Source organism: Lolium perenne, chromosome 7, assembly GCF_019359855.2.
Source record: "Lolium perenne isolate Kyuss_39 chromosome 7, Kyuss_2.0, whole genome shotgun sequence".
NCBI lineage: Eukaryota > Viridiplantae > Streptophyta > Magnoliopsida > Poales > Poaceae > Lolium > Lolium perenne.
Genome location: NC_067250.2, coordinates 76960007 through 76970340, shown reverse-complemented (window position 1 = coordinate 76970340; position 10334 = coordinate 76960007).

The window sequence follows — 10334 nt, the reverse complement described above, 5'->3', positions numbered from 1 at the left end:
ATGCACACACTGTCAATATTACATCATGGGGGAGGAATAGACTACATTAATAACATCACTAGGGTAGCACATAGATGAATAGTGATACAAAACTCATATGAATCTCAATCATGTAAGGCAGCTCATGAGATCATTGTATTGAAGTACATAGGAGAGAGATTAACCACATAGCTACCGGTACAGCCCTTAGCCTCGAGGGAGAACTACTCCCTCCTCATGGGAGACAACGGCGGTGATGGAGATGGCGGTGGTGTCGATGGAGATGCCTTCCGGGGGGCACTTCCCCATCCCGGCGGCGTGCGGAACAGAGACTTCTGTCCCCCAGATCTTGGCTTCGCGATGGCGGCGGCTCTGGAAGGTTTCTCGTACCGTGGCTTTTCCGTCTAGGGTTTTCGCGACGGAGTCCTTAAGTAGGCGGAAGGGCGGCCTCAAAGGGTTTCTGGTGGGGCCACACAATAGGGTGGCGCGGCCCCCCCCTCTGGCCGCGCCGACCTGGTGTGTGGGGCCCCCAGGGCTTCCCTCTCATCCCTCTCTAGCTCTCTGGAAGCTTCGTGGAACTTTAAGATGCTGGGCGTTGATTTCGTCCAATTCCGAGAATATTTCCTTACTAGGATTTCTGAAACCAAAAACAGCAGAAAACAGGAACTGGCACTTGGGCATCTCGTCAATAGGTTAGTTCCGGAAAACGCATAAAATCATCATAAAGTGTGAACAAAACATGTAGGTATTGTCATAAAACAAGCATGGAACATAAGAAATTATCGATACGTTGGAGACGTATCAGCATCCCCAAGCTTAGTTCCTACTCGTCCCGAGTAGGTAAACGATAACAAAGATAATTTCTGAAGTGACATGCTACCAACATAATCTTGATCATACTATTGTAAAGCATATGAGATGAATGCAGCGATTCAAAGCAATGGTAAAGATAATGAGTAAACAACTGAATCATATAGCAAAGACTTTTCATGAATAGTACTTTCAAGACAAGCATCAATAAGTCTTGCATAAGAGTTAACTCATAAAGCAATAGATTCAAAGTAAAGGCATTGAAGCAACACAAAGGAAGATATAAGTTTCAGCGGTTGCTGTCAACTTTCAACATGCATATCTCATGGATAATGTCAACATAAAGTAGAATAATGAGTGCAATAAGCAAGTATGTAAGAATCAATGCACAGTTAACACAAGTGTTTGCTTCTAAGACAGAAAGAAGTAGGTGAACTGACTCAACATAAAAGTAGAAGAAAGGTCCTTCGAAGAGGGAAGCATTGATTGCTATATTTGTGCTAGAGCTTTTATTTTGAAAACATAAAGAGAGCATAAAAGTAAAGTTTTGAGAGGTGTTTGTTGTTGTCAACGAATGGTAGTGGGCACTCTAACCCCCTTGCAAGATAGACCTTCAAAGAGCGGCTCCCATGAAAGATTTTTATTTTTGGGTGGCACTCCTTCCAACCTTGCTTTCACAAACCATGGCTAACCGAATCCTCGGGTGCCTGCCAACAATCTCATACCATGAAGGAGTGCCCTTTTATTTTAGTTTTATTTAGATGACACTCCTCCCCACCTTTGCTTTCTCAAGCCATGGCTAACCGAATCCTCGGGTGCCTGATGTCTACGGGTGCTTCTATTCTTGTAGACAGTGTTGGGCCTCCAAGAGCAGAGGTTTGTAGAACAGCAGCAAGTTTTCCTTAAGTGGATCACCCAAGGTTTATCGAACTCAGGGAGGAAGAGGTCAAAGATATCCCTCTCATGCAACCCTGCAACCACAAAGCAAGAAGTCTCTTGTGTCCCCAACACACCTAATACACTTGTCAGATGTATAGGTGCACTAGTTCGGCGAAGAGATAGTGAAATACAGGTGGTATGAATATATATGAGCAGTAGTAACGGCACCAGAAAATAGCTTGATGCTACAACTGGCGTGTGGTTGATGGTGGTAATATTGCGAAGCGATACGGATGCGTAGAGAACAGTAAACAAGCGATGATTGCAGTATTTGGGAACAAGGCCTAGGGATTATACTTTCACTAGTGGACACTCTCAACATTGATCACATAACAGAATAAATAGATAAATGCTCTACTCTACACTCTCTTGTTGGATGATGAACACCACTAATTGTGTAGGATTACACGAACCCTCAATGCCGGAGTTAACACGCTCCACAATATTCGATATTCATATTTAAATAACCTTAGAGTGCATGATAGATCAACACAACTACACCAAGTACTAACATAGTATGCACACCGTCACCATCACAATATGAAGGAGGCATAGATCACATCAATACTATCATAGCAATAATTAACTTCATAATCTACAAGAGATTACAATCATAACCTACGCCGAGTACTACACGATGCACACACTGTCACCTTTACACCGTGCAGGAGGAATAGAGTACTTTAATAACATCACTAGAGTAGCACATAGATGAATAGTGATACAAAACACATTGCAATCATAAAGGGATATAAATAAGCACTTCACTATGCTATTCATAACAGTGAATAAGTATTCTGTGAAATATAGCCTAAGAGACTGATACGTCTCCGACGTATCGATAATTTCTTATGTTCCATGCCACATTATTGATGATATCTACATGTTTTATGCACACTTTATGTCATATTCGTGCATTTTCTGGAACTAACCTATTAACAAGATGCCGAAGTGCCGATTCTTTTTCTGCTATTTTTGGTTTCGTAAATCCTAGTAAGGAAATATTCTCGGAATTGGACGAAATCAACGCCCGGGGTCCTATTTTGCCACGAAGCTTCCGGAAGACCGAAGAGTCAACGAAGTGGGGCCACGAGGTGGCCGGGAGGGTGGCGGCGCGGCCCCACCCTTGGCCGCGCCGACCTGTCTCTGGGCCCCTCGCGACGCCCCCGACCTACCCTTCCGCCTACAAATAGCCTTCGTCGCGAAACCCCCGGCACGAGAGCCACGATACGGAAAACCTTCCAGAGACGCCGCCGCCGCCAATCCCATCTCGGGGGATTCAGGAGATCGCCTCCGGCACCCTGCCGGAGAGGGGAATCATCTCCCGGAGGACTCTACGCCGCCATGGTCGCCTCTGGAGTGATGTGTGAGTAGTCTACCCCTGGACTATGGGTCCATAGCAGTAGCTAGATGGTTGTCTTCTCCTCATTGTGCTTAATTGTCGGGTCTTGTGAGCTGCCGAACATGATCAAGATCATCTATCTGTAATTCTATATGTTGTGTTTGTTGGGATCCGATGAATAGAGAACACCATGTTATGTTGATTATCAATTTATATCTATGTGTTGTTTATGATCTTGCATGCTCTCCGTTATTAGTAGATGCTCTGGCCAAGTTGATGCTAGTAACTCCAAGAGGGAGTATTTATGCTCGATAGTGGGTTCATGTCTCCGTGAATGCAGGGAGTGAGAGAAACCTCTAAGATTATGGATGTGCTGTTGCCACTAGGGATAAAACATTGATGCTATGTCCGAGGATGTAGTTATTGATTACATTACGCGCAATACTTAATGCAATTGTCTGTTGTTAGCAACTTAATACTGGAGGGGGTTCGGATGATAACCTGAAGGTGGACTTTTTAGGCATAGATGCATGCTGGATAGCGGTCTATGTACTTTGTCGTAATGCCCAATTAAATCTCACTATACTCATCATAATATGTATGTGCATGGTCATGCCCTCTCTATTTGTCAATTGCCCAACTGTAATTTGTTCACCCAACATGCTGTTTATCTTATGGGAGAGACACCTCTAGTGAACTGTGGACCCCGGTCCAATTCTTTACATCTGAAATACAATCTACTGCAATACTCGTTCTACTGTTTTCTGCAAACAATCATCATCCACACTATATATCTAATCCTTTGTTACAGCAAGCCGGTGAGATTGACAACCTCGCTGTTTCGTTGGGGCAAAGTACTTGGTTTGTGTTTTGCAGGTTCCACGTTGGCGCCGGAATCCCTGGTGTTGCGCCGCACTACATCTCGCCGCCATCAACCTTCAACGTGCTTCTTGACTCCTACTGGTTCGATAAACCTTGGTTTCTACTGAGGGAAACTTGCCGCTGTGCACATCACACCTTCCTCTTGGGGTTCCCAACGGACGCGTGTCGAACGGAAAGACAATACGTCAACCACGCGCATCAAGCAAAATTTCTGGCGCCGTTGCCGGGGAGATCAAGACACGCTGCAAGGGGAGTCTCCACACCCCAGTCTCTTTACTTTGTTTTTATCTTGCTTAGTTTTATTTACTACTTTGTTTGCTGCACTAAATCAAAATACAAAAAAATTAGTTGCTAGTTTTACTTTATTTGCTATCTTGTTTGCTATATCAAAAACACACAAAAAAATTAGTTACTTGTATTTGCTTTACTTATTTCAACATGTTTCCTTTTAATTTTACCGTAAAAGACATGCCGGTAGGACGCGGGTCTATAATTGGGAGAAATAATATAGAAGAATTTTTCAATCATGTTAGTACCGTTGAAGATTTTGAAGATAGACACTTGGTAGAACTCGCTCCTACTTATGAAATTGCTGCTGCTGCTCGCATGTTGGAAACTAAATTTGTTAATCTCAATCCTATAATCCAACACATGTTTCTTACACTTGGTGATATGGAAGAAGGGGAAAAGAAAGATTTTGTTTTAGAAACCCTTCTTAGAGAATTTGGTGGTATAGCAAGAGAGGCTAGAAAGGTCTTTATTAAATATAAGATGCTTGGTTCTTATACCAATTTTGTTAGTCTCCTTGAAAAGATGGATATGGATAGAATTAAGTACACTAATAATATTAATGATGGTGGGGAGATCAAAGCACCAATACCATGTAAGCTCCTAGCGATGAATGACGCACTAGAAAATAACTATGCTTGGCTTGTTCCTGAATTTTTTTTTGATGAGAGTAGCAAGCCCAAGACTAATGAAAAGGGAGATGCTAAAACTTATGTATCCAATATGCTATGCATGGTTGAGAAAACTCCACACCCCGCTGTAGATGCACCATCCTTCGATAATACTTGATATACACTTTCTGCGCCTAGCTGAAATGCGTTAAAGAAAAGCGCTTATGGGAGACAACCCATGTTTTTACTACAGTAATTTGTTTTTATTTTGTGTCTTGGAAGTTGTTTACTACTGTAGCAACCTCTCCTTATCTTAGTTTAGTGTTTTGTTGTGCCAAGTAAAGTCGTTGATAGTAAGGTTCATACTAGATTTGGATTACTGCGCAGAAACAGATTTCTTTGCTGTCACGAATCTGGGCAAAATTCTCTGTAGGTAACTCAGAAAATTATGCCAATTTATGTGAGTGATCCTCAGATATGTACGCAACTTTCATTCAATTTGAGCATTTTCATTTGAGCAAGTCTGGTGCCTCAATAAAATTCGTCATTACGAACTGTTCTGTTTTTGACAGATTCTGTCTTTTATTTCGCATTGCCTGTTTTGATATGTTCGATGGATATTTCGATTCCATTGACTTTCAGTAGCTTTGTGCAATGTCCAGAAGTGTTAAGAATGATTATGTCACCTCTGAACATGTAAGTTTTGATTGTGCACTAACTCTCTAATGAGTTGTTTTGAGTTTGGTGTGGAGGAAGTTTTCAAGGATCAAGAGAGGGAGATGATACAACATGATCAAGGAGAGTGAAAGCTCTAAGCTTGGGGATGCCCCGGTGGTTCACCCCTGCATATATCAAGAAGACTCAAGCGTCTAAGCTTGGGGATGCCCAAGGCATCCCCTTTTTCATCGAAAACATTATCAGGTTCCTCCCCTGAAACTATATTTTTATTCCATCACATCTTATGTGCTTTGCTTGGAGCGTCGGTTTGTTTTTGTTTTTTGTTTTGTTTGAATAAAATGGATCCTAGCATTCATTGTGTGGGAGAGAGACACGCTCCGCTGTTGCATATGGACAAGTATGTCCTTAGGCTCTACTCATAATATTCATGGCGAAGTTTCTTCTTCGTTAAATTGTTATATGGTTGGAATTGGAAAATGATACATGTAGTAATTGCTAAAATGTCTTGGATAATGTGATACTTGGCAATTGTTGTGCTCATGTTTAAGCTCTTGCATCATATACTTTGCACCCATTAATGAAGAAATACATAGAGCATGCTAAAATTTGGTTTGCATAATTGGTCTCTCTAAGGTCTAGATAATTTCTAGTAAAGAGTTTGAACAACAAGGAAGACGGTGTAGAGTCTTATAATGTTTACAATATGTCTTTTATGTGAGTTTTGCTGCACCGCTTCATCCTTGTTTTTGTTTCAAATAGCCTTGCTGGCCTAAACCTTGTATCGAGAGGGATTACTTCTCATGCATCCAAATACTTGAGCCAACCACTATGCCATTTGTATCCACCATACCTACCTACTACATGGTATTTCTCCGCCATTCCAAAGTAAATTGCTTGAGTGCTACCTTTAAAATTTCCATTCTTTACCTTTACAATATATAGCTCATGGGACAAATAGCCTAAAAACTATTGTGGTATTGAATATGTACTTATGCACTTTATCTCTTATTAAGTTGCTTGCTGTGCGATAACCATGTTCCTGGGGACGCCATCAACTACTCTTTGTTGAATATCATGTGAGTTGCTATGCATGTTCGTCTTGTCTGAAGTAAGGGAGATTTACCACCTTTATGGTTAGAGCATGCATATTGTTAGAGAAGAACATTGGGCCGCTAACTTAAGCCATGATCCATGGTGGAAGTTTCAGTTTTGGACATATATCCTCAATCTCATATGAGAAAATTAATTGCTGCTACATGCTTATGCATAAAAGAGGAGTCCATTATCTGTTGTCTATGTTGTCCCGGTATGGATGTCTAAGTTGAGAATAATCAATAGCGAGAAATCCAATGCGAGCTTTCTCCTTAGACCTTTGTACAGGCGGCATAGAGGTACCCCTTTGTGACACTTGGTTAAAACATGTGCATTGCGATAATCCCGGTAATCCAAGCTAATTAGGACAAGGTGCGGGCACTATTAGTATACTATGCATGAGGCTTGCAACTTGTAAGATATAATTTACATAACACATATGCTTTATTACTACCGTTGACAAAATTGTTTCTTGTTTTCAAAATCAAAGCTCTAGCACAAATATAGCAATCGATGCTTTCCTCTTTGAAGGACCATTCTTTTACTTTTATTGTTGAGTCAGTTCACCTATTTCTCTCCACCTCAAGAAGCAAACACTTGTGTGAACTGTGCATTGATTCCTACATATTTGCATATTGCACTTGTTATATTACTCTATGTTGACAATATCCGTGAGATATACATGTTATAAGTTGAAAGCAACCGCTGAAACTTCATCTTCCTTTGTGTTGCTTCAATACCTTTACTTTGAATTATTTCTTTATGAGTTAACTCTTATGCAAGACTTATTGATGCTTGTCTTGAAGTACTATTCATGAAAAGTCTTTGCTATATGATTCACTTGTTTACTCATGTCATATACATTGTTTGGATCGCTGCATTCATTACATATGCTTACAATAGTATGATCAAGGTTATGATGGCATGTCACTCCAGAAATTATCTTTGTTTATCGTTTACCTGCTCGGGACGAGCAGAAACTAAGCTTGGGGATGCTGATACGTCTCCGACGTATCGATAATTTCTTATGTTCCATGCCACATTATTGATGATATCTACATGTTTTATGCACACTTTATGTCATATTCGTGCATTTTCTGGAACTAACCTATTAACAAGATGGCGAAGTGCCGATTCTTTGTTTTCTGCTATTTTTGGTTTCAGAAATCCTAGTAAGGAAATATTCTCGGAATTGGACGAAATCAACGCCCAGGGTCCTATTTTGCCACGAAGCTTCCAGAAGACCGAAGAGTCAACGAAGTGGGGCCACGAGGTGGCCAGGAGGGTAGGCGGCGCGGCCCCACCCTTGGCCGCGCCGACCTGTCTCCTGGGCCCCTCGCGACGCCCCCTGACCTACCCTTCCGCCTACAAATAGCCTTCGTCGCGAAACCCCCAGTACCGAGAGCCACGATACGGAAAACCTTCCAGAGACGCCGCCGCCGCCAATCCCATCTCGGGATTCAGAGATCGCCTCCGGCACCTGCCGGAGAGGGGAATCATCTCCCGGAGGACTCTACGCCGCCATGGTCGCCTCCGGAGTGATGTGTGAGTAGTCTACCCCTGGACTATGGGTCCATAGCAGTAGCTAGATGGTTGTCTTCTCCTCATTGTGCTTAATTGTCGGGTCTTGTGAGCTGCCGAACATGATCAAGATCATCTATCTGTAATTCTATATGTTGTGTTTGTTGGGATCCGATGAATAGAGAATACCATGTTATGTTGATTATCAATTTATATCTATGTGTTGTTTATGATCTTGCATGCTCTCCGTTATTAGTAGATGCTCTGGCCAAGTTGATGCTAGTAACTCCAAGAGGGAGTATTTATGCTCGATAGTGGGTTCATGTCTCCGTGAATCTGGAGGAGTGAGAGAAACCTCTAAGATTATGGATGTGCTGTTGCCACTAGGGATAAAACATTGATGCTATGTCCGAGGATGTAGTTATTGATTACATTACGCGCAATACTTAATGCAATTGTCTGTTGTTAGCAACTTAATACTGGAGGGGGTTCGGATGATAACCTGAAGGTGGACTTTTTAGGCATAGATGCATGCTGGATAGCGGTCTATGTACTTTGTCGTAATGCCCAATTAAATCTCACTATACTCATCATAATATGTATGTGCATGGTCATGCCCTCTCTATTTGTCAATTGCCCAACTGTAATTTGTTCACCCAACATGCTGTTTATCTTATGGGAGAGACACCTCTAGTGAACTGTGGACCCCGGTCCAATTCTTTACATCTGAAATACAATCTACTGCAATACTCGTTCTATTGTTTTCTGCAAATAATCATCATCCACACTATACATCTAATCCTTTGTTACAGCAAGCCGGTGAGACTGACAACCTCGTTGTTTCTTTGGGGCAAAGTACTTGGTTTGTGTTGTGCAGGTTCCACGTTGGCGCCGGAATCCCTGGTGTTGCGCCGCACTACATCTCGCCGCCATCAACCTTCAACGTGCTTCTTGACTCCTACTGGTTCGATAAACCTTGGTTTCTACTGAGGGAAACTTGCCGTTGTGCGCATCACACCTTCCTCTTGGGGTTCCCAACTGACGCGTGTCGAACGGAAAGACAATACGTCAACCACGCGCATCAGAGACCCACACGGTGCACACACTGTCACCTTTACACACGTGGGACAAGGAGTCTCCGTAGATCACATAAGTAAAATCCACTTGACTAGCATAATGACATCTAGATTACAAGCATCATCATATGAATCTCAATCATGTAAGGCAGCTCATGAGATTATTGTATTGAAGTACATAGGGAGAGAGATTAACCACATAGCTACCGGTACAGCCCCTTAGCCTCGATGGAGAACTACTCCCTCCTCATGGGAGACAACAGCGTTGATGAATATGGCGGTGGAGATGGCAGCGGTGTTGATGGAGAAGCCTTCCGGGGGCACTTCCCCGTCCCGGCGGCGTGCCGGAACAAAGACTCCTGTCCCCCAGATCTTGGCTTCGCGATGGCGGTGGCTCTGGAAGGTTTCTCGTACCGTGGCTTTTCCGTATCGATGTTTTAGGTCAGGGACCTTTATATAGGCAAAGAGGCGGAGTCGGAAGGTCGACGAGGCGGCGACACAGTAGGGGGGCGCGACCCACCCTCTGGCCGCGCCGGCCTACTATCTGGTGGGCCTGTGGCCCCCCTCTGGCGGCTCTCGGGTGTTCTGGAAGCTTCGTGGGATTTTAAGATCTTGGGCGTTGATTTTGTCCAATTCCGAGAATATTTCCTTACTAGGATTTCTGAAACCAAAAACAGCAGAAAACAGGAACTGGCACTTCGGCATCTCGTCAATAGGTTAGTTCCGAAAAACGCATAAAATCATCATAAAGTGTGAACAAAACATGTAGGTATTGTCATAAAACAAGCATGGAACATAAGAAATTATCGATACGTTGGAGACGTATCAGCATCCCCAAGCTTAGTTCCTACTCGTCCCGAGTAGGTAAACGATAACAAAGATAATTTCTGAAGTGACATGCTACCAACATAATCTTGATCATACTATTGTAAAGCATATGAGATGAATGCAGCGATTCAAAGCAATGGTAAAGACAATGGTTAAACAATTGAATCATATAGCAAAGACTTTTCATGAATAGTACTTTCAAGACAAGCATCAATAAGTCTTGCATAAGAGTTAACTCATAAAGCAATAATTTCAAAGTAAAGGCATTGAAGCAACACAAAGGAAGAT